The sequence below is a fragment of the Pelophylax lessonae genome (genome assembly GCF_965119305.1).
Source record: "Pelophylax lessonae genome assembly, chromosome: 1".
In the NCBI taxonomy this organism is placed as follows: domain Eukaryota; kingdom Metazoa; phylum Chordata; class Amphibia; order Anura; family Ranidae; genus Pelophylax; species Pelophylax lessonae.
In genome coordinates this window covers 87,684,805-87,710,246 of record NC_138768.1, presented here as the reverse complement: position 1 = coordinate 87,710,246, position 25,442 = coordinate 87,684,805, and the positions used below count along the sequence as shown (strand labels likewise).

General features: G+C 44.8%; 1 protein-coding gene across 1 annotated transcript in view; it reads right to left on the bottom strand.

Annotated features, from left to right (window-relative positions):
- The window catches only part of CCDC152 (coiled-coil domain containing 152), a gene marked incomplete at its 5' end in the record, with an annotated part of 109,499 nt that overhangs the window by 3,209 nt on the left and 80,848 nt on the right, over window positions 1-25,442 (bottom strand). The window lies entirely within an intron of this gene.

The following is a 25,442-nucleotide window of genomic DNA, read 5'->3' as shown; positions in this document are numbered from 1 at the left end:
GCCTGCCCCCACAGACAAGAAAGGCATCCAAAGGTTTGTGGGTTTCGCAAACTTCTACCGGAGGTTCATCAAAGACTTTTCTCGTATCATTGCCCCCATTACCCAAATGACCCGGCAACACACCCGCTTTCAATGGTCCTCAGAAGCTCAGATGGCATTCGACAAGCTCAAAGCCCTGTTTACCTGTGCCCCTGTGTTACAACATCCAGACCCAGCCTTGCCTTACGTCCTAGAGGTCGATGCTTTGGAAGTGGCCACAGGAGCAGTTCTCTCCCAACGCCAAGGACCCAAGGCATTGCTTCACCCAGTTGCTTTTTTTTCCCGGAAGCTTAGCCAACCTGAAAGGAATTACGATGTGCGTGATCGGGAACTGCTGGCCATTAAGGCTGCTTTCGAAGAATGGCGATATCTGTTAGAAGGTGCAGCCCATCCAATAATGATATTCACGGACCACAAAAATCTTGAATATCTCAGATCGGCCAAACGTTTGAGACCTCGACAAGCCAGATGGGCATTATTTTTCTCAAGGTTCAATTTTCATCTCATGTACTGTCCGGGCTCCAAGAACGGGAAGGCGGACGCTCTCTCACGGATGTTCCCTGAAACTCCTGTGGATGCCACTCCCAGCACCATCCTGTCCTCCCAAAATTTTCTCCTAATGCAACCAGATCTTAGGTCCACCCTGGAATCAGCTTCTGCCCAATGTTTCGTTCTTGAGATTCCTTCACTCGAGAAACGAGGAAAACTTTTTTGGCATAAGGACAAGATCTTTGTGCCTCAGGAAACCAGACTCGCAGTCTTTAAAACATGCCATGATCATCAACTAGCTGGCCACTTCGGGGTCCGCAAAACTCTGGAACTAATTCAACGAGCCTATTGGTGGCCAAACTTAAGGCAAGACTGTAAAGATTATGTGAGCTCCTGTACAACCTGTCTTCGAAACAAAGGCAGCCACGTCCAAGCCTGGGGTCTACTAACACCACTTCCGGTCCCAAGTCGGCCATGGGAAATGTTGTCTATGGACTTCATAGTAGATCTACCCTCTTCAGACGGATTTTCCACAATCATGGTGGTGTTGGATCGCCTATCAAAAATGGCCCACTTTTTGCCCATGATAGGTACTCCTTCGGCCATGGACACGGCACACACTTTTGTGAAGGAAATCTTAAGGCTACATGGTTTACCCGGCAGCATCGTGTCCGATCGTGGGGTACAATTTACCTCCAGATTCTGGAGGGCTCTCTGTAAGGTCTTGAACATGCAAGTCTGCTTGTCTTCAGCTTACCATCCTCAAAGTAACGGCCAAACTGAAAGGACTATCCAGACCTTGGAGCAATACCTCCGCTGCTTTTCCACCTTTTCCCAGAACAACTGGGTAGTCTTACTTCCGTGTGCGGAATTCGCATACAATAACTCCATCCATGCCTCCACTCATCAGTCTCCAATCTGGACGAACTACGGATTCCACCCATCTTCTTTGCCTACACCCATGCCCGAAGCTACTGTACCTGCCGTCCAAGACAGGGTAGCCTGTATACAAGAAAACTTCCTGCTCTTACAGAAAACCTTGCAAAAAGCACAAATGGATTACAAAGGATTCTATGACAAGAGGAAGAAGGACAGTCCAGCTCTGAAGGTAGGAGACAAGGTGTGGCTCTCCACAGTTAACCTTAAGTTGTCCTGCCCATCCAAAAAGCTGGGTCCGAAGTTCATTGGCCCCTTTCCGATCAAGAAGATGATCAATCCCGTGGCCTTTGAACTATGTCTTCCAAGTACATACAGGATTCACCCAGTCTTCCATGTTTCTCTGCTGAAGCCTGCAAATCCTGGCCCCTTTCCTGGAAGAGATGACTTGCCTCCACCTCCTGTTACGGTTGATGGAGAAACTGAATACGAAGTCGAATCCATCATAGATTGCCGGAAAAGAGGAAGGCAGGTCCAGTACCTAATAAAATGGAAAGGCTATGCACCTGAGGAGAGTTTGTGGGAACTGGCGGAGAACATACACGCTCCCAGACTCCTGCGAGAATTCTTCAAAAGATTCCCTGAAAAACAATCTTACTTGGGCATCCGGAGGCTGCCCCTCGGGGGGGGGGGGGCACTGTCAGGGTACTGCCAACATCTTGGCCAATCAGCGAATTCGCGCATTGGCGCGAATACGCATGCGCGCCCAATCACAGGTGAACACAGTCTGGAATGTGCGTGTGCCAATGCGCACGCGCATGCGGAGTGCGTAATGGCGCTTGGCGCCAAACGGCCTATTTAAAGCCAGCAATCACAACAACTAGTTGCTGGATGATCAACAGCCTCCCGTGTTCCCTGTGCCTTGTAAACCTGCTGATTTTGACTTCCTGTTGCCGACCCGGACTGTTTGACTTTGTTTCTCCTGGCTCCTGATCCCTTGGCTTGCTCTCGGACTCCTGTTGTCTTCTCCAATACTTGACCTCGGCTTGGCTCCTGACTTCTCTCCAGCATTCTCCCAGTGTGTTCCTGTTTGCACCTTGCTACTGCCTGGCTTGCCAAAGTGTTCCGGACCTGCTTGGAACTTCACAACAAGTGTCAGGACCCGGACTTGAACCTGGGACCTCCATGGTGTCTGGCAATGACTCTACTCACTGAGCTACCTGGAATGCTGGACAGCTCCCTGGACAAATCCTTGAATGATCCTGCTGTGAATCTTTATTGCCTTGAACCTTGAACCCTTTGCTCCTCCCATGAACTTCCTGTTATAAACCATGTCTTTGCACTTCCTGGTCGCCAGAATATTGTGCCTTAAACAGCCGATATCTCGCTTGTCTCTCCTGCTGCCGTCTGTATCTTTGCTACCATCCGTTATCGACACTTGGCTTGTTCCTCGACTACTCTTCTGTTTGATCCCAACCTGCAACTACTGGTTACCGACCTTTGGCTACTCCTTGACTACGCTTCAGCTTAATCCCTATCTGCTACTGGACTCTGACTTGCTCACTTCCTGGTGGGGCGATCTTGAGGACCGCGACCTGGTGCTAACACGCAGCAAAATCCATCTCCACCTTCAGGAGCGCTGGTGAAGACCGGTTAGTACTTAGACTCCGCACCTCAGGTGAGCCTGCGTCATCTGCCTGGGTGACCTGTCAGTGTTCCTATCCTGCTGGTTCCTGTGTGACCTGCGACTGCTATAGCTACTGGTCTTCGAGCCTGACCCCGGATCGTGACAGAATATTCTGGCCCAAAATATGGAGGCCGCTATAGCAAGCATCGTGACTCCTCTTAGGCAACAAATTGCTGAGCTGCAAGAATTTGGTGTTACCTGCCAAGAAAAAGTTAATAAACTAGAAAGTCTATTGGAAAGACAACAGAAGGAGATTCATGCTCTGCAGAGACTACTACTGGACCGAGGTGATACTATCACACATATGCCTCAGCCTTTACCATCCAAGTTTAATGGAGACCGCCATCATTACAGGGGTTTCCTAAATCAGTGTCGTTTATATTTTCAAACACACCCTGCTGCATTTCCTTCTGAGAAGAGAAAGGTAACCTTGATTCTCGAACTTCTGACTGGAGAAGCTCTAGCTTGGGCCTCCCCATATATTGAGCAGGACAATGCTATTTTAAATAATCTGCAGACCTTTTTGACCGCAATGGATCAGGTTTTTGATGATCCCAACCGCTGTGCTACTGCTGAAGCAAAGCTGCATAGTATGAGGCAGGGAAGACTCTCTGTCGCTGAGTACACAGCAGAATTCAGATGTTGGGTTGCAGATACTACTTGGAACCCTGCTGCGCAAAAGAGTCAGTTCCGCCGAGGGCTTTCTGAACAGGTAAAGGATGAGCTCGCTAGAGTTGAGACTCCTGATGATCTTGATGCCTTCATCCAATTATGTATCAAAATTGATCAGAGACTTACAGAAAGGAGGAAGGAGAGGCTGGGAATGTTTGCAAGTAAGAGTGGCATGCGTTTCTCTGCTACTCCATTTGTTCAGCAGGATTTCAAAGTTGCTCCTAATTCTAACACTCCTGAGCCAATGCAGGTAGATGCAATTAAGAGATCCATTTCCATTCAGGAGAAAGAAAGAAGACGTTCTGAGAACCTATGTCTTTACTGTGGAGATTCTGGTCATTATGCAATTAACTGCCCTAACAAGGTTAGAAGAACAATTGCATCGGTTGATGTGATCACGCCTGAACAAATAAACTCCATTAGCCAGTCCATCTCCCCGTTGGTCCAGGAAGAAAATAAAGTAAATTCTTCACTACCTCATTTTGTCCTCCCTATTAAACTTATCTCTGAGGGCATTGAGATTCCTTGCTCTGCTATGCTGGACTCTGGTGCAGGGGGGAACTTTATGGACATAGACTTTGCCAAAAACAATATGATTCAGACAAGAAATAAATTAGCCCCAGTCGATATGGAGACAGTGGATGGATCACCCTTAACTTCAGGACCTGTTACCCATGAAACAGTCCCTTTGGTTCTCCAATTTGAGGCTAACCATCGTGAGACCATCAGTTTTTAGCTGATTACGTCACCTAAATTTCCTGTGATCTTGGGCATCCCTTGGTTTTCCACCCATAATCCCTCAATCAATTGGGAAGCACGCGTTATAAATTTTACATCCCCCCATTGTGAGGAATACTGTAGAGAGCCTTGTCCAATTAGTTCTCCACAGATTAAGGAAACGCAGTTGGATGTGGTTACAGCACAGTCATATCTCAAACTGCCTCCACAATACCATGAGTTTCAGGATGTCTGTGATAAGAAGAACGCCGACCAGTTACCTCCTCATCGCCCATATGATTGCCCCATTGAGCTACTCCCTGGTGCAGAAATACCTTTCGGCCGCCTATTCAATTTATCAGAACCTGAATTAAAGGTGCTCAGGGAGTGGCTTGATGAGAATTTAGAGAAGGGGTTTATTAGACACTCAACATCCCCTGCTGGAGCAGCCTTGTTCTTTGTTGAAAAGAAAGACTCTACCTTACGTCCTTGCATTGATTACAGGCACATGAATAAAGTTACTATTAAAAACAGTTATCCTCTCCCGTTGATCTCTGAAATGTTGGAAAGACTTCGTTCTGCCAAGATTTTCACAAAGCTTGACTTGCGGGGGGCTTATAACCTTGTTCGTATCCGCCAAGGAGATGAATGGAAAACCGCCTTTAGAACCAGATACGGACACTTCGAGTCCTTGGTTATGCCTTTTGGTCTTTGTAATGCCCCTGCAACCTTTCAACACTTCATCAACGATGTTTTTCGAGATCTGTTGGACCAATTTTTAGTTGCTTATTTGGATGACATCCTCATTTTTTCCAATAACCTAGAGGAGCATCGCAAGCATGTTTGCACTGTCCTTGAAAGATTAAGGCAGAATCGACTTTATATCAAATTGGAGAAATGTGAGTTTGAACAAACCCAGATCCAGTTTCTGGGGTATATTATTTCACCAGATGGAGTAAGCATGGATCCTGAGAAGATTAGAGCAGTAGTAGATTGGCCTGTCCCTGCAAACGTTAAGGAAATTCAAAGATTCATCGGGTTTGCCAATTTCTACAGGAAATTCATCAGAAATTTCTCTAAGGTGATAGCTCCGATTACACAGCTGACAAAGAAAGGGGTGCCCTTTGTGTGGTCATCTAATGCTCAGGCTGCTTTTGATAAGTTAAAGACTCTGTTCACTTCTGCACCAGTATTGGTACATCCCAATCCTGAGCTACCGTTTGTAGTGGAAGTGGATGCTTCTGACTCTGCTATGGGAGCTATCCTTTCACAACGAAGCGGTGAAAAGATGCAGCTTCATCCTTGTGCTTACTTTTCTCGTTTAATGTCTTCAGCCGAGAGGAATTATGACATAGGGAATAAGGAGTTACTGGCAATTAAGGAAGCCTTTTCTGAATGGAGGCATTTGCTTGAAGGTACTAAGCATCCTGTGACTGTTCTCACTGATCACAGAAATCTAGAATTCATTTGTTCGGCCAAAAGATTGTCTTCTAGACAAGCACGTTGGTCGCTGTTCTTTTCTAGATTTAATTTTATTATCTCATATAGACCTGGGTCAAGAAATGGTAAGGCTGATGCCTTATCACGGATGTTGTCTGGGCCTTCCCAGGAGAACAATGCTGAATGCACAATCCTGTCTCAAAAGAACTTCCTAGGTGTCACAAGTTCAAAGGCATTCTTGAGTCTCCTCAAAGAAGATTACGAGAATGACTCACTCCTCAATAATCCTCCTATGGACATCAGTCTTGAGTTCAAGAATGGCTTTTGGATTAAAACGCATCGCCTCTATGTACCTGAGTCTGCTCGGGTTGAAGTCCTCCGGTTGAGTCATGACTCAAAACTTGCTGGACATTTTGGAGTTTCTAAAACAGAGGAACTTTTATCACGCTCCTTTTGGTGGCCTGGGTACAAGAAAGATGTTAAAAGGTATGTAGCCTCGTGCCTGACCTGTGCACGCAATAAGACACCCCGAGCTTCTCCTTTGGGGTTGCTCCAACCACTCCCTATCCCATCAAGACCATGGGGGTCAATTTCTATGGACTTTGTGGTTGATTTACCCCCCTCAAAAGGAATGACCACTATCTTGGTGGTCGTTGACCGCCTCACCAAGATGGCTCACTTTATACCAGTTAAGGGGGTACCCTCTTCGGAACAAACTGCAGAGTTGATGGTTCGAGAAATCTTCAGACTACATGGAATTCCTGAAGATGTTGTGTCAGATCGAGGAGTACAGTTTACTTCAAAGTTTTGGAAAAGCTTTTGCTCAGCTTTAGGAGTAGCAATCAACCTGTCTTCTGCTTTTCATCCTCAGTCTAATGGTCAGACTGAGAGGACCAATCAAACTTTAGAACAGTACTTTCGATGTTTTGTTAGTTATCTTCAGGATGACTGGGTGGACTATCTTCCCACGGCAGAGTTTTCTTACAACAATTCTAGACATAGCTCAACCTCTCAAAGCCTGTTTTTCTTAAACAATGGTTATCATCCAGTTTTTATTCCTGATCTCCCTATCTCAACTCCAATTCCTGCTGTAGCCAACAGATTAACTATGTTGCAAGAGATTCAGGAGAAATTAATTGAGACTTTGAAGGAGGCTCAGGAATGTTACAAGAAGGCTGCTGATAGACATCGCCGATCACTTCCTACCTTTCAAGTGGGTGACAAGGCTTGGTTATCAACCAAAAATTTGAAGGTCCATGTTCCATCTGCAAAGTTGGGACAAAAGTTTGTGGGACCTTTCCAGATTTCTGCTCAGGTCAACCCAGTCACTTTCCGTTTAAAACTTCCCGACAGTATGAGAATTCACCCAGTTTTTCACATATCACTGCTCAAGCCATTTAAGGAAAATCCCTTTCCTGGAAGAATTCTTCCGCCTCCTCCACCTGTTGAAATACAGGGTGAAGAAGAATTTGTAGTGGAGAGAATTCTTGATTCCAGGATGTTTAGGAATAAATTACAATATCTGGTTCAATGGGAAGGATATGGACCAGAAGAAAATTCCTGGGAGCCAGAAGAAAATGTTCATGCCCCTAGATTAACAAAGGAGTTCCACCAGAGGTTTCCTCTTAAACCTGGTCCTAAGACGTCCAGCGGACGTCCTGGGAGGAGGGGAGTACTGTCAGGACCCGGACTTGAACCTGGGACCTCCATGGTGTCTGGCAATGACTCTACTCACTGAGCTACCTGGAATGCTGGACAGCTCCCTGGACAAATCCTTGAATGATCCTGCTGTGAATCTTTATTGCCTTGAACCTTGAACCCTTTGCTCCTCCCATGAACTTCCTGTTATAAACCATGTCTTTGCACTTCCTGGTCGCCAGAATATTGTGCCTTAAACAGCCGATATCTCGCTTGTCTCTCCTGCTGCCGTCTGTATCTTTGCTACCATCCGTTATCGACACTTGGCTTGTTCCTCGACTACTCTTCTGTTTGATCCCAACCTGCAACTACTGGTTACCGACCTTTGGCTACTCCTTGACTACGCTTCAGCTAAATCCCTATCTGCTACTGGACTCTGACTTGCTCACTTCCTGGTGGGGCGATCTTGAGGACCGCGACCTGGTGCTAACACGCAGCAAAATCCATCTCCACCTTCAGGAGCGCTGGTGAAGACCGGTTAGTACTTAGACTCCGCACCTCAGGTGAGCCTGCGTCATCTGCCTGGGTGACCTGTCAGTGTTCCTATCCTGCTGGTTCCTGTGTGACCTGCGACTGCTATAGCTACTGGTCTTCGAGCCTGACCCCGGATCGTGACAACAAGCTTTGTTCCTGCTTCCATCTGGTCATCCCAACCGGCAACCCGTGCTACTTCGGGCATAGCACTCCCTGTCCCACTTCCGCTCTGCACCTAGCTGCAAGGGGGAGCCCTCTCTACACTCCGGCTTCGGATCAGGTACGTGACAGGGGGTGAGGAGTGCTTAAAGTGGAAGTTCCACTTTTGGGTGAAACTCTGCTTTAAATAGGAAGTTCATGGGAGAAGCAAGGAGTTCAAGGTTCACCAGAAACAAGGCACAAGGCAGGATTGTCCAAAAGATCAGAGAGGATGCTGTCCAGAATCTCAGGTGGCTCAGCAAGAAGAGCCATTATAAATATAATTATCTCCTATTCACAATATTCTTAAAGCGGAATTAAAATCTTAAGAGCAAAATAAAATAAATGGTCCCCTGCAGGTTTAAGTCATAATGTACTAGAATGAAATGCATGCTGGTACACTATGACAGACTTACCTACAAATGGAGCACTCCAACGATGCATTGTCATAGTTCCTGGCACTTCCATCTTCAATTGGTCTTCCCTCCAAGTTTCGTATTTTCAGACACTTGATTGGCTGGTCCAAGGTGACGTCACTCACGTCTCATTGCAGCAGCCTGTAAATGTGGTCTGAGCTGTGCATTTGTGGCTCAGAACACATTACCTGCTGACAGGCAGGGGGGACATTTAATGACCTCTAGGGTCTCTTCTCTGCCTGGTTGTAAGCATTTTTTGAAATTACTGACTTTACTACCACTTTAACTGAATTAAGACCAGTTTACACAGGAAACTGCATAAAGGAGGTGATCTTAGCAGTGAAGTGTTGCTTTGGACCTATGGGCTTCGATAAGGAAAATACAGCTCTGCTGGTTCACCTATAATAACGAAATGTTCAAATATAATACATGGTGATGGTGTGTATTACTTGAAAACATGCCAGTAGAGGGTACTGTTGTCCACAATGAGAAGTTTTAGCCTCTCAATAGAGAAAACGTTCTGTTTACTTATAATGGAAGTCAATTCACTATGCTGCAGGATTTATTTCTCATGTCCATCATTTTATCACATTACAATTTTCTCACAATTGAAAGCATATACTGTACATATATTCCATAGGTGTGGAATATTTTCGCATAGATAGATAGATAGATAGATAGATAGATAGATATTTAGGAGGGTGTACAGCAAAGATAGTTATCTATGCTTATATCCAGGTGTGTCCCAAAAAACACCAAAATAAACAAACTATAAGGGAGAACATAATTCATGGTCCTATTTAAGAATTAATCAGCTATTTCAGACATCCCTTCCCTTTTAATCACTGACGTGCACTGCACATTAGAATGGGAGATATGTATGTGTTCAGGTTCTAAATGGCTTCCATATACTGTATACAACACATGAGATTTTAATGTAGCTCCCTACAGGTACGGTAGGTGCTAGGTAAAGGTATAGTGGGCCTTATCTGCCTAACAGCAGGGCTGTGATTTATTAGTCAGGGTGTCATGGTTTCTAGGTGTGCCTGCTGAAGGGGGAGTCTCCCCACTGGCTCCTGTGAGAGGCTTCTCTTAGGGCGTTGGAGGAAACCCAATCAGGGGACACATCCAGGCTTGCAACTACCCCAGAAGGCAGATTGTGCTGCAAAGGATTCTGGGAGTGGGTATAAGTTTGGGGGTGGCGCATGACATGATGTCTTTGGCGGGAGCAGAGTCCCTGAAGGGGGAGAACGGCTGTCTCCCCTCCTGTCTGAGGAGGAGGATCTCGGGGTGCTGCCTGAAGATCCAGAAAGTGCTGAGCTAAGCTGAGGGGATCCGAAGTGCCGAGAACCTGCGGAGAGTCAGAGGGGTCCAGTCCCAGGAAAGCCTACACAGGTCGTGAGTACTGAGGATTGCCCCTGGGGGTCTGCCTGAAGTTAGAGCGGACCACTCCGGAAGAGGTTCGGGGATCCAGTGCCAGCTAGTGGTGAAAGTGGGTACCTAGGTTGAGGACCCTGAAGTGACAGAGGGGGTACATAGTCAGTGGACCCTGAAAAGCTTAAAGAATAAAAGGGCGCCTGTGGTTTGGGCCCTGAAGTGCTAGTACACAGTGCGAAGTGTGCCAGTTGAGAGTTGCAGCAGTACAGGAACTCACAAGGAGTTTCTAAGCCAGTGCAGTGCTGTAGGGAGCCATTCAGTGAATCTGAGCTATTAAGTAAAGCAGTTCTACAGTCCTGGATCTTCTGGACTAAAGTCGAGGATCCAGCACAGTTTCAGTAATTACACAGTGTTCAAGCGTCAGGAAGCGTTAGCTAGCTTCGGCTGGCGTCAAGACAGCGCTAAACAGGCATTTTTTTGCCAGGAAAGTCTCACAATTGTATTTAGTTGAGCCTAAAGGAGTATCCCACTCATTCCCTTCTCCCATCCCCTTAAATACATTTAAACAAAACAAAGATGCCGGAGTTGTCAATGTCTCAGTGCTCACACCCAGGGCCGCAGCTCACAAGGGCTGGAGGGGTAACCGGTACCGATGGCAGACCCACATCAGGCCACAGGCCTGGAAAACCTGCTACATCAATAATAAGTAACAACTATGTTAAAGCCCAATTCCAGGCAAATAAAAAACGATCCCCTGCAGTGAGAGTACTCCCATGCTTCAAGAGTTAAAAGCTTGTTTTGTGTAAGGGTATGGAGACTGATCTACCTGATCCTCTGCTCCTCCAGAAGGTAGTGTTCCCCCCAGATCATAGTGAGTGCCCTCAGTGCCATTACGATCAATGTAGGGTCATGGACACTGCATTGGTCTTGATAACATCAGGACTCTAGACTGCTGGAGCATGGGGTAGAGGAAGCTGCGGGGACTGGTCTAACAGCAGGAAGGAGCAGAGGACAAAGTAAATCCTATTTTGTTCCCCTAGATCAGTGATGGCGAACCTTGGCACCCCAGATGTTTTGGAACTACATTTCCCATGATGCTCATGCGCTCTGCAGTGTAGTTGAGCATCATGGGAAATGTAGTTCCAAAACATCTGGGGTGCCAAGGTTCGCCATCACTGCCCTAGATCATGGGTGTCAAACTCCGTTTCATCACAGGCCACATCAGCATTATAGTTGCCCTGAAAGGGCCAGTGGTATCTGTAAGACTATGTATCTGCTCTTTTATTATTCAGTAGTGAGATATGTACAGAGTTTAGGGGTGCGCTATGCACAGTGTGCAGAGTTCAGGGGTGTGCAGTTTACAGAGTGCAGAGTTAAGGGGTGCGCTAGGTACAGGGTGCAGACTTCAGAAGTGTGAAACATACGGAGTACAGAGTTTAGGAGTGCACTACGTACAGAATGCAGAATTTAGAGGTGCACTACGTACAAAGTGCAGGGTTCAGAAGTGCACTATGTATATAGTGCAGAGATCAAGGATGCACAATGTATAGAGTGCAGGTTTTTGAGGTGCACTATGAACAGTTCATCCTTGCATGTCTACTCTCTCCTACCTCTCCCTATGTAGGTTGCTCTAGTACCACCCTGTGTAGGCGGCTTTCTCTACTACCCATGTATATGGCTCTAATATACATCCCTATGTAGGCAGCACTGCCTAGCAGTAAATCAAGAAAGTTCTGGTGCACAGAGGATGTATATCCAAGGAAAAAAAGTCCCTTAACAGAAATTCTGAAGAAAACAGCAAGCTTAGCCTATAAGATCAAAGTTCATAAAAAGCTAATGGCGTCAGCCATTTCAAAGAGTGTGTCCAACTCTGTAATGACATACACAAGAAAGGGGAAGGAGGAGACACCAGTCCCAAGATCTCTGCTGTCCTACAGGTTCCCCCGGTTGTCCAGATGGCTGGAAGGGGATGTAAAGAGGCAAGGACGCCTTGCAGATGCAGGAAGTCCAAGTGGAAGTAACGTCACTGGAAGAAGTGAGAGTCTGGACTGAGACTCTTGTTTCTTCTGGTGACGCCACTTCTGCCCATGTAGTCCATGCTGGTTAGCGTGGATATCCTGGATCTGCAAGGCCTCCTTGCCTCTCTACATCTCCTTCCAGCCATCCGGACCGCCGGTGGAACCTGCAGGACGGCGGAGATCTTTGGACTGAGGACTACATGTGATAAGTGTGAATAATACTTACAGTTGTGAGTGTTTTTAATCTTGTGGAAATAAATATTTGCATTTTAACACTACACTTAGGTGGTGCCTTCCCCTTTTTTGTCTAGCACTGCCTTGCAAGGAGATCATTCTCACTCTCAGATTCTGGAGAACTATCCCTACCCTGAGGAATGTGTTACATGCTATTGAAAGCAAAGCTGTCCATTTTAAACACAGAAGGCTTCTGTGTTTACAAATGACAGCAGGGAGCAGGAGTGGAGGGTGAGAACCAGAGGTGGCAAAATGGAGTTACGCCTGAATCTGGCTGCAAAACTGCATGGGAAGGTCACATGACACAGCCTGGTGGACCGGATTTGGCCCGTAGGCTTTGTGTTTGACATATGTGCCTATACCAAAGTGAGCAATTAGGTCTTGCAGTCCGGGCACAGCCCCACTACAAGGGATAATTTTTTAGTTGCCTAGAATTAGGCTTTAGCATACTTATAGCTTAGTTTGTATTTCTTAGAATACATGATTAAGATGGCCAAGTTTGTAAAAGTGATTCCTCTCTGCAGAGGCGTAACTAGAATCTTCAGAGCTCTCGTGCAAAAAAACTATGAAGGGCCCCCCTGACCTGACCTTTATTAGGGTCCCGCAGGGGACCCTTTCGCATGTTATGCAGTGGGCCCTCTTCCTCTGGGCTTTTTTTCTCAGAGAATAGGTGCAGGAGCTCACCCTGCCCCTTTCTGGCCCACTCCCCACCTCCGACCCAGGCAAAGTAAATTGGCACCAAATAATGGGTGTGGTCAAGGCTCAAAACTGCATATTGCACAAGGTGCAAGGTTCAGGATATAAGGAGTACAGGGCTCAGAAGTGCGTATCACATAGTGCAGAAAAAAAGGGACAGTACTTACATTCGATGCCAAGTGTCCCTTGTGCTGCTGACTGCTGGTCTAGTTGAAATCCTCTGCCCCCTGTGACAGGTCCCTTTTCTCAACGTTTTCCAGGGTGGGGCTTTGGACAGTAGATGAAATGTGTAAGGCGGGGCTTTGGATGTGATGTTACCATGCTATCTGTGTCAGCAGTGGCAGGACAAGGTTATCTAGCGCCCAGGGCGAAGATGACAAACTAGGACCCCGAAGATATATAAGCATTATGTGTGTAGCACTGCCCCCTTGAGGGCTGCTGGTGTTCCTCAGCACTCCTGTGACCCTGTGACCCTGTGAACCTTTCAACCCACCTGACACTCTAGGTTCCGACATTATAAGTATACCTATAAGAACACACTGACACAAAATAAATGATGTTTTGCTGTTTACTTAAAAGATAACTATCAGTCAACCAAATCCCACCTAACCTAACGAAATTCAGCAAGACTGATGTAAAGAAACAGCAAGTAAAGAATGAAAATATCAATTTACAGTAGTAACACAATATTCTAGGGTTTGAAAAAGTGACTGTTGACTAGCACTGCTGTAAAACAAATCAAGTGTGACCCCTTTAAGATGTAAAAGGTGTCAACACCCTTCCACAAGCAAGGCCTTGCTAAGTCTTCACTGGCAGTTGGATATCTGATACCGGTCCAATGTGATATTTGTAATCCCAAAGAAGCTTATGTGTGCAATATTATCTGCTGTCAGTGTGTTGTTGAAGAAAAGGTTATACTTGCGGTTAGGATTCCCCACAGACACCCGTTCTTTCTCTGATATCTGTTCATGAGGATCCTACTAGACAGGCGATGCACCCTCCCATGCTCCAACGTCTGAGAGTGAGCGACACTCGGCTCCCACAGGCTGTCTGTCAGATCAGGACTTTACAGAGTTGGCTTACTCTGCATAGTCCAATCTGACAGTTTCAATGCAGGAGCAATCAGCGGTAGGAAGAGGAGCTGGAGGAGAGCACCTCCTCCTGGCTCTCTTCTGTCTTCCAGATTCGGCTTGTGACTTGCCACACTGAGCTGACAGGTGAAGGGATGCTGCTGTCACTACTCCTGTCAGCATATAGCGGCAGGAACTCTTCATGCAGCGCCCCTCCACCTCACATGGTACCAGCGCCTGGGGCAGCTGCCCCTCCTGCCTTTCCCCTTGACCTGGCCCTGTGTGTGTCGGTCCTCACAGCCAGAACTAGCATCTGGTGCCAGCAGGCCAAAGCTATTATCATGCTGCTTTCCAGAGCTGATAGTGGCACCTCATATTGCAAGTGTTTGATGGATGTCTTGTTTTTTAAAATTATTAATAGTTTTACACTATGGAGGCTTTCTTCTGTCTTTCCTCTTCGTTGTTTGATGGTATGAGCAGTCTGTATTCTATCACTTGAGCCAAGTTTACACTGTCAGGAATTCCCGCTAGAGCGAAAGGAGATCCATATGAATATCTCTGTTTATAATCGAATGTGCTGGTGGCTGGTGTTGCATTTACCAGAAAATATTTCAGATAAGTGTTTAGTGTGAAATGAGGTGGAGGGCATTTATTTTGCGATGGAGTTGGCGGTAATCTTGGTGTGGGTGAGCTGATGATTAAAGATTTTTTGCACTTTGTGGACACTGGGCACTCCACATAGGTGTGGGCAGCCTATTGCATTAGGGTGTGCACTCCAAAGATCAAACACACATGTGTTTCTCTGCAGCCTCAGCTGCACAGGACAGTGAATGAATGCAAAGTGCTCTGTGATGAGCGGCTTCCTGTTCATTCACAGTCTGAAGCATAGGGAACAGAGTTTGCTATGCTTTAGTTATAAATGAACGCAGTGAGTGAGTGTGTTCAGTGTGTTAATTTAGAAAGGGAAGGGGCTGTTAAATGACATATTTACTAGCCCCTTCCCATGCTCTCCATCCTGAAACATCTCCCACAGCAGCTGGGTGGAGAGGAGGGAAGCCAGCAGCACTGCGGGGTGGGTGAGGGCAACACGGGGGGCGGGAGCCTGGGCACTAAGGGGAATCTGCATTGCACGTAATGAAAGGCACACCTGGCACATGCCCCGGCTCATGCCTATGCTCTGATATATATTTTTGTATGAATTAATATCGCAATGGACACTTTATTTTTTGCACAGGACACTTTCTAGCTGACATGAGAAATGAAATGGAACAGATAAATTATTGAAAGCACGTTACTTTTATTAGATATTATTTATATTGTTTTATCACTTTTGCACATTAACAATTTTTCTGCAGTGGATATGATATTGTAATTCACAATTTGGTGGTGCTAGCGCTGTTCTATAATGTATTCATTTAAATTTGATTTGGGCATTTAGTTTTCAATGAGATCCATTCATAATATGGTTAAGGACTGGAAGACTGAGCTGTAATTTTGGTGAAATGATTTTTGTATACTAAGGCTGCAAAATTCATTAAAAATCACACAAGCAGTAAATTCAGCTAAACCATGGAAAAATCCTTTAGTAAATTGAAAAGGTGATTTTTTACTTTTATAATTTAGCAAATAACATGCAGTAGTAATGAATATAGAATGTGGTCTGTTTTTGTGAACTGACTTCATTTGCCCTCTAGAGGCCACTGCTGTATGTACACAATCATTCTGCCAGAGCAAAGTAGTTACTGTCTGTTCCTTGTGTTGGATTAAAGAATTCGTGTCTTATAATAAAGCAGAACTCCAGTCTAAAATAACAAGATAAAAAAAAGCAGAATAATAGTTAAAAAAATAAATAAAAACTCAACCTTTTCTGCTTTATTAAGCTTTAGTCTATACATTTCCCTCGCTGTACCTTTTTCTGCTACTAGAATTCCTCAGCCTGATGGCCTCATCATTTCTCTGAGCCCAGGTCATCCTGGACCAGCCCCAGCCTGTGACTGGACAGTGAATGGAGAAACGACACAGTGATAACTCATCTATCTCTCTGTTGCTCTGCTCTCAACCCATCAGCATGCTTCTTATCAGCGCATGAACTGATTGGCTCCTTGTGCTGCTTCTTCCTTTTACACTTCAACTCTGCTGTACAGGTATTGCAAGAGGCTAATACCAGGTCATAATCAGGTACTTACACTGCATGCATTTAAAAATACATACAATATATTCAGGGGCGCACCACCAGGGGGAGGGGCGGTCTGCCTTAAGTGCCACACAATGGGGGATGTAAGTGGCGATGCTATAAGGGATGCACTCCACACCCGGTTCAGATGACACCGCCAGAGGTGACACCATCCTGGGGGCAGCGAGAGCCCTGGCTGCTTCCTTTGGCAGCTTTTTTTTCAGCTGGAACACCTCCGGCGCCGCGGCTGCGTTAGCCTGGTCTGGTCTGGGTTTTCCTCCTCGCTCCTCCCACCGCTGCACCAGCTGCCGAGCCAGGCCTGTCACTATTCTCCGCGCAGGCTGCCGCTGCACACTGTGTCCTCCGGACCTCCCTAGCTGCTGCCCGAGTGTTTCTGAGGCTGAGCCGCTGGCCCTAGGGAGGGATGGCAGATTGTGATGACAGTGTCCTTGGGGACCCCCAGCTCACTGGAACTAGTGGCCCGATTGGAAGATTTCCCCTTTACTACTTTTCTGGGGGCAACCCAAAATTTGGGATTTTCTTTTACTTTCACTTTCAATGATAATGGTAAACAGGACAAATAGAGAGGCGGAATCTCCTTAAAGCGGAGTTCCGGGCAAAAATAAATTTTTAAGCTAAAAATACCCCACTAATCCTAACATATCCCCAATTACCCTAACACTAACCCCACATTACAGGACATTACAGTTATGGAATAAAGATAAATTCTTACCTTTAAAATTGATTGCAGAGCGCGGCCATCTCCGGTGTGGGCATCTCAAGGCGTGGTGTCCCCCGCTGTGTCCCTCTTCCGGTTTCCTCGCTACCCAGAATAGCATGCGCTGTAGATTGTGATCTGCAATCAGAGTAGCGGCCGGCCATTCCCATTGCATCCTGGGATTGATGACGCTCATCTCCCAGGACGCAATGCAAAGGAGGAAGTGACGTCAGGGGCCGCGGCCGCACAAGGAGGAAGATGAAGGAAGGTAAGTTTATTTTCATTAAAAACAAGGTAAGTGAAACAAAGAAAAATATATTAATTATCCAAATTCTTTTTCAATTTTTTAAACTCTAACTCATGATGCAAAGTTAATTTTTAGGATGGAACTCCGCTTTAACAGCAGCACAGACAGCAATATAAACTGACAGAGTTTCTAATTCATCTCCACTCTAAAAAAAACAAAAAAAAAAAAGTTTTGCCTTTAGTTATATTTTAAGTGTAAATAGGTTCTAAATCGAATAAAATATTCAGTGTTAAATAATATTTTTGGAAGGTATTTTACCCACTGTAAAAAGAGATATCAAAAATGTTTTTTCAGCAGTTTTTAGTATTTACACTTTAAAATGTACAATACAGTAAGTCAGTTGAATGAAAAGCTACTGCAGTTATTGTTGCTTGAAGTACATTCTGTTTTTTATTAGGGCTGTCGAAAAGTATCAGACAGCGCAGCGGAAGCAGCAGGAATTTTGTTTTTCGTTCAGAATGTTTTAATTAAGTATTATTCATTGACACCATAGAGGCCCAGCTGGAACAAAGGAAACGGAAGAACACAGTGCTCATGGAGCCTCCTACTTCGCACAGCTGGATGTGGTTTTACTTCTTCACCACCGGGTGCATTTGCAGCATAGCATTGCTGTAATACGCAGTAAATCACGCAACACACAGAAATGCATGAAAGAGTGCGATTTGTTTTGGTGCCATTATTTTTGTAATGGCACCCAAACAAACGTTGATAGGGCTCCAAAATTCAAGTTCTTTGCAGCACCGCACAATGCCCAGATGTAGATATTATGTGTGTTCACTGTGCTATACAAAATTTGGCAAGTCCAATAGTAAGCGCATTGTAGAGCTTTGACAGCCCTGTGAAAATGTATGGGTTGCTTAACTCAATGTAGGAAAATGCTCAAATATTAAACGTTTCTTGTGTGTTTGATACAATAACGCGCTGGTGTCAATGGCCTTTAGGTGGTGCAGAATAATATGGATGTGCTTTGATATGTGGAGGTGGTTAAATAGGCGTGGTTTAACAAGTTTGGCTTGCCCATATTATGCATGGTAAAAGAGGGACGGTTTTGGAAAAAAAAATATTTTAATCACTTAAAGTTGAATTAGCCTAAAACTCTTCCAATTAAAAAAGTGTCCAGCCAGCAAAAAAGCAAAAAAAAAATCTCCTTTAGCAAAAGTAAAGTATAAAAATGAACCCCTGGGCATTATTTGACACTCAGGAATTATTTGGACCCCCAATCCAGCTGGTCATTGAATCTCAGAATAGCCCCAGTGTCACATCAAGCCCTCGCTCAGCACATCCCTCACACTGGCAAATCCTATCACAACTATTTTTTTTTTAAAAACTGGAAAAAAGGGAGAATGCAGCACCAAAAATCCTGGGGTGTGATGTTCCAACCTCCTTCTGACTCAAGATGAGTCAACCGTACGTACCTTCTCTGTGCTCCAAAACTGCTCCTTTCCACCATTGCAGTGCTGCACAATCCTTTCAAATATAGGAAAGCATGAAACCTACTCCCATGACACAGTGATCCGATATGGTGGCCAATCACCAGGCCCCAACAGTTTTACATGATGGAGGGTTGACATCATAAATCCTGCATGAGCACCAACATCTTTCAAAATGGCAGCTGTGAAGGTGGAAGGAGCTGAGGGGCTTTAAAAATTTAGAGCAAAGAGTCTCTAAAGTAGGGAAGGTGGAAAGAAAGATATCGTCGGCACTGACAGTCTGTACTGGTATGCCTGAACTGATTTGGGGTTAATAATAAAGCAGAAACAATCTTTATCTTTGCTAAGTACAAGTGGACTCAATATAATTTGTTGACCTAAAGCGGTTGTAAAGTCAACTTTTTTAAATTAATAATAAAAAGAGAGAATATATACATACAGTACCTTGCGAAAGTATTCCGCCCCCTTGAACTTTGCGACCTTTTGCCACATTTCAGGCTTCAAACATAAATATATAAAACTGTAATTTTTTGTGAAGAATCAACAAGTGGGACACAATCATGAAGTGGAACGAAATTTATTGCATATTTTAAACTTTTTTAACAAATAAAAAACTAAAAAATTGGGCGTGCAAAATTATTCAGCCCCCTTAAGTGAATACTTTGTAGCGCCCCCTTTTCCGGCGATTACAGCTGTAAGTCGCTTGGGGTATGTCTCTATCAGTTTTGCACATCAAGAGACTGAAATTTTTGCCCATTCCTCCTTGCAAAACAGCTCGAGCTCAGTGAGGTTGGATGGAGAGTGTTTGTGAACAGCAGTTTTCAGTTCTTTTTACAGATTCTCGATTGGATTCAGGTCTGGACTTTGACTTGGCCATTCTAACACTTGGATATGTTTATTTGTGAACCATTCCATTGTAGATTTTGCTTTATGTTTTGGATCATTGTCTTGTTGGAAGACAAATCTCCGTCCCAGTCTTTTGCAGACTCCATCAGGTTTTCTTCCAGAATGGTCCTGTATTTGGCTCCATCCATCTTCCCATCAATTTTAACCATCTTCCCTGTCCCGGCTGAAGAAAAGCAGGCCCACACCATGATGCTGCCACCACCATGTTTGACAGTGGGGATGGTGTGTTCAGGGTGATGAGCTGTGTTGCTTTTAGGCCAAACATAACGTTTTGCATTGTTGCCAAAAAGTTTGATTTTGGTTTCATCTGACCAGAGCACCTTCTTCCACATGTTTGGTGTGTCTCCCAGGTGGCTTGTGGCAAACTTTAAACTACACTTTTTATGGATATCTTTAAGAAATGGCTTTCTTCTTGCCACTCTTCCATAAAAGCCAGATTTGTGCAGCATACGACTGATTGTTGTCCTATGACAGAGTCTCCCACCTCAGCTGTAGATCTCTGCAGTTCATCCAGAGTGATCATGGGCCTCTTGGCTGCATCTCTGATCAGTCTTCTCCTTGTATGAGCTGAAAGTTTAGAGGGACGGCCAGGTCTTCGTAGATTTGCAGTGGTCTAATACTCCTTCCATTTCAATATTATCGCTTGCACAGTGCTCCTTGGGATGTTTAAAGCTTGGGAAATCTTTTTGTATCCAAATCCAGCTTTAAACTTCTCCACAACAGTATCTCGGACCTGCCTGGTGTGTTCCTTGTTCTTCATGATGCTCTCTGCGCTTTAAACGGACCTCTGAGACTATCACAGTGCAGGTGCATTTATACGGAGACTTGATTACACACAGGTGGATTCTATTTATCATCATTAGTCATTAAGGTCAACTCAACATTGGATCATTCAGAGATCCTCACTGAACTTCTGGAGAGAGTTTGCTGCACTGAAAGTAAAGGGGCTGAATAATTTTGCACGCCCAATTTTTCAGTTTTTTTATTTGTTAACAAAGTTTAAAATATCCAATACATTTCGTTCCACTTCATGATTGTGTCCCACTTGTTGTTGATTCTTCACAAAAAATACAGTTTTATATCTTTATGTTTGAAGCCTGAAATGTGGCGAAAGGTCGCAAAGTTCAAGGGGGCCGAATACTTTCGCAAGGCACTGTATATATATATATATATTCTAGATTGTAAGCTCTAACGAGCAGGGCCGTCTAGTTCCTCCTGTTTTGAATTGTATTGTAACTGTATTGTCTTCCCTCACATTGTAAAGCGCTGCGCAAACTGTTGGCGCTATATAAATCCTGTATAATAATAATATATATACACACACACTGCTCAAAAAAAATTAAAGGAACACTTTGAAAACACATCAGATCTCAATGGAGAAAAATATCATGCTGGATATCTATACTAGGTAATTAGGTACTAGGTAATGTGTTAGGAATGAAAGGATGCCACATCGTTTGATGGAAATGAAATTCAAAGACACCCCAAAAATCATAGTGAAAAAACGATGCAGCAGGTTAGTCCATTTTGCTGAAATTTCATTGCAGAAACTCAAAATGGTACTCAGTAGTTTGTATGGCCCCCACGTGCTTGTATGTATGCCTGACAATGTCGGGGCATGCTCCTAATGAGACGACAGATGGTGTCCTAGAGTATTTCCTCCCAGATATGGACCAGGGCATCACTGAGCTCCTGAACCGACTGAGGTGCAACGGATGGACCGAAACATAATGTCACATGAGTGATCTATTGCAGTGGTCCTCAACTCCGGTCCTCAGGGCCCACTAACAGGCCAGATTTTAAGTATTACCTTGGGGAGATGCAGACTAGAGTACTGCAATCACTGAGCAGCAAATGATATCACCTGGGATGTATTTCAGTTATCTTGCAAATCTGGCCTGTTAATGTGCCCTGTAGGCCAGGGTTGAGGACTGATCTATTGGATTTAGGTCAGTGGGGGCCATTCAATGGTATCAATTATTTTATCCTTTAGGAACTGACTGCATACTCTCGCCACACGAGGCTGGACATTGTCGTGCACCAGCAGGAACCCAGGGGTCTGACAATGGGTCCAAGGATTTCATCCTGATACCTAATGGCAGTCAGGGTGCCATTGTCTAGCCTGTAGAGGTCTGTGCGTCCCTCCATGGATATCCCTCCCCAGACCATCACTGTCCCACCACCAAACCAGTCATGCTGAACGATGTTACAGGCAGCATAGCATTCTCCATGGCTTCTTAAGACCCTTTCACGTTTGCCACAGGTGCTCAGGGTGAACCTGTTCTCATCTGTGAAAAACACAGCATGCCAGTGGCAGACCTGCCAATTCTGGTGTTCAATGGCAAATGCCAATCGAGTTCCACTGTGAAGAGCAGTGAGCAAAGGGCTCATGAAGTCTGATTCTGATTGTTTGGTCAGAGACATTCAAGCCAGTGGCCTCTGGAGATCATTTTGTAGGGTTCTGCCAGTGTTAATCCTGTCCCTCCTTGCACAAAAGAGCAGATAACGGTCCTGCTGATGGGTTAATGACCTTCTACGGCCCGGTCCAGTTCTCCTAGAGTAACTGTCTGTCTCTTGAAATCTCCTCCCTGCTCTTGAGACTGTGCTGGGAGACACAGCAAACCTTCTGGCAATGGCATGTATTGATGTGCCATCCTGGAGGAGTTGGACTGCCTGTGCAACCTCTATAGGGTCCAGGTATCGCCTCATACTACCAGTAGTGACACTGACCCTAGCCAAATGAAAAACTAGTGAAAAACAGTCAGAAAAGATGAGTGGGGAAAAAAATGGCAGTTGCTTCCACCTGTAAAACCATTCCTGTTTTGGAGGTTGTCTCATTGTTGCCCATCTAGTGCACCTGTTGTTAATTTAATTAACACCAAAGCAGCTGAAACTAATTAACAACCCCCTCTGCTACTTAACTGAACAATTTATTATCCCAGGAGTTTAATTGACTTGATGCTATACACAGATTAAAAAGTGTTCCTTTAATTTTTTTGAGCAGTGTTTATAATCACCGGCCACTTTTTTAACCACTTGCCGACCGCCGCTAGTAAATATACTGCGGCGGTCAGCCCCTCACAGGCAAAGTAACGTTTATAAACATCACTAGCCTGTGAGGCTCTGGGGAGCGAGCGCGCGCCTCCGGAGGCGCGCTCCCTCGCGGTCACGCACCCCCCCGCGCGTGTGACCGGCGGACCCGATGTCCGTCGGTCACTCGGCGATCATTGGGGGAGAGGGAGAAAGGCAAGCGGCTAATGTAAACAAGCCGCCTGTCATTCTCCCCTGTGTAGAAACAGTGATTATACGGTTCTACTATGTAGGACCATTGATCATTGTTCCTACAGCTCAAGCCACAGCCAATCACAGTTAGAATCACGCCCCTAGGGACACACACCACCCCTCCCTCTCAAATAAAGTTAACCCCTTCACTGCCAGTATAATTTTACAGTAACAGTGCATATGTATAGCACTGATTACTGCAGTAATGTCACTGGTAACCCCAAAAGTGTCAAAAATGTCAGTCAAGGGTCCGATCTGTCCGCCCCAATGTCGCAGTACCGCAAAAAAATCGCAGATCGCCGCCATTACGCGTTAAAAAAAAATGACAAAAATCTTTCCCTTTGTTAGTAAACGCGATAACTTTTGTGCAAACCAATCAAAATACGCTTTTTGCGATTTTTTTTACCAAACATATGTAGCATAAAACAAATTGGCTGAAAATTTTAAAAAATTTTGATTTTTACATTTTTTTGGGGGGGAATTTTATATAAAAAAATGTGAAAAATATTGTCATTTTTGCAAAATTGAGGCTCTTTTTTTGTTTATAGAGCATGATCAAAAAATCGCACAGGTGATCAAATACCACCAAAAGAAAGCTCTGTTTGTGGGAAAAAAAGGACGTCAAATTCGTTTAGGTACAGCGTCGCACGACCGCGCAATTGTCCCTTAAAGTCACGCAGTGCCGAATCGCAAAATACCCCCTGGTCAGGAAGGGGGTAAAATCTTCTGGGGCTTAAGTGGTTAAGTACACCTTGCTAGTATGGGGTTGGACCCCCTTTTGCCTTTAGAACTGCCTTAATTCTTCTTGGCATAGATTTAAACAAAATCTCTGGAAACATTCCTCAGAGATTTTGGTCCATAGTGACATGATAGCATCACACAGTTTCTGCAGATTTGTCAGCTGCACATCCATGATGCAAATCTCCTGTTCCACCACATCCCAAAGGTGCTTTATTGGATTGAGATCTGGTGGCTAAATGTCACAGCTGAAATTGAGACTCATCAGACCAGGCAATGCTTTTGTTGTCTTCTATAGTCCAATTGTGAGCCTGTGTGAATTGTAGCCTCAATTTCCTGTTCTTAGCTGACAGGAGTGGCACCCAGTATGGTCTTCTCCTGCTGTAAACCATCTGCTTCAAGGTTCGATGTGTTGTGCATTCAGAGATGGTAATCTGCATACCTTGGTTGGTTGTAACGAGTGGTTATTTGAGTTATTGTTGCCTTTCTATCATCTCCAACCAGTCTGCCCATTCTCTGCCTCTCACTGAATATTTTCACTTTTTTTGGACCAGTCTCTGTAAACCCTAGAGATGGTTGTGAGTGAAAATCCCAGTAGATCAGCAGTTTTTGAAATACTTAAACCAGCCCATCTGGCACCAACCATGCCATGTTCAATGTCACTTAAATCCCCTTTCTTCCCCATTCTGATACTCGGTTTGAACTTCAGCAAGTCGTCTTGACCACGTCTAGATGACTAAATGCATTAAGTTGCTGCCTTGATTGGCTGATTAGAAATTTGTGTTACCAAGCAATTGAACAGGTGTACCTAATAAAGTGGCCGGTGAGTGTATAAATATATACAGTATATGGTATTTAGATATATTATATACAGTTGGGCTCATATGTTTACATACCCTGGCAGAATTTATGATGAATGATAACACAAAAACCTTTCTTTCACTCATGGTTAGTGTTTGGCTGAAGCCATTTATTATCAATCAACTGTGTTTACTCTTTTTACATCATAATGACAACAGAAACTACCCAAATGACCCTGATCAAAAGTTTACCTACCCCAGTTCTTAATACCGTGTATTGCCCCCTTTAACATCAATAGAAGTCTTTTGTGGTATTTGTGGATGAGGCTCTTTATCTTCTCAGATGGTAAAGCTGCCCATTCTTCCTGGCAGAAGCCTCCAGTTCCTGTATATTCTTGGACTTTCTTGCATGAACAGTACGTTTGAGATCTCCTCAGAGTGGCCCAATGCTATTGAGGTCAGGAGACTGAGATGGCCACTCCAGAACCTTCACTTTATTCTGCTGTAGCCAATGTCAGGTCAAAGTGGCCTTGTGTTTAGGATCATTGTCACGTTGGAATGTTCAGGTACGTCCCATGCGCAGCTTCTGGGCTATTGAATGCAAGTTTTCCTCCGGTATTTTTTGATAACATACTGCATTCATCTTGCCATCAATTCTTACCTAATTCCCTGTCCCTTTGTAGCCCACACATCCCCAAAACAGTAATTCACCTCCGTGTTTCACAGTAGGAATGGTGTACAGTAGGGAATGGTGTACAGTGTTTCACAGTAGGAATGGTGTACAGTAGGGAATGGTGTACAGTGTTTCACAGTAGGAATGGTGTACAGTAGGGAATGGTGTACAGTAGGGAATGGTGTACAGTGTTTCACAGTAGGAATGGTGTACAGTAGGGAATGGTGTACAGTGTTTCACATTAGGCAATGGTGTACAGTAGGGAATGGTGTACAGTGTTTCACAGTAGGAATGGTGTACAGTAGGGAATGGTG